Here is a 363-nt window from a genome sequence, read left to right on the forward strand (position 1 = left end):
ACCTAATCATGGGTGTAGCCACGATCTTTGTTGGGAGAGCAAACCTTTTGTTGGAAGGGGGGCAGAACCTCAGTTTGCTACGGTATGTATTTTTACAATTTTTTATCGATGGGGGGGGCAGCTGCCCCTCCCTGCCCCTCCCCCCGGCTATGCCCATGTACCTAATTAAGTTAAAAGTTAATAAGTTCCCTTGGTGGCCTCTTTCCTTTGGAGGCATGTGAAAAATGCAGTGGAGCAGGGGAAGTTCAAGGTTTGGGTATCTGCTGCCCTTGGACTTTTCTCAGGCATTCCTTAGCTGATTACACCCTTTGCCTTTCAACAACACAAGCTTTGTATGTTGTGTCCTGTGAAAGATCGTTTCCC

Source organism: Zootoca vivipara, chromosome 3 (genome assembly GCF_963506605.1).
Source record: "Zootoca vivipara chromosome 3, rZooViv1.1, whole genome shotgun sequence".
NCBI classification, from domain to species: domain Eukaryota; kingdom Metazoa; phylum Chordata; class Lepidosauria; order Squamata; family Lacertidae; genus Zootoca; species Zootoca vivipara.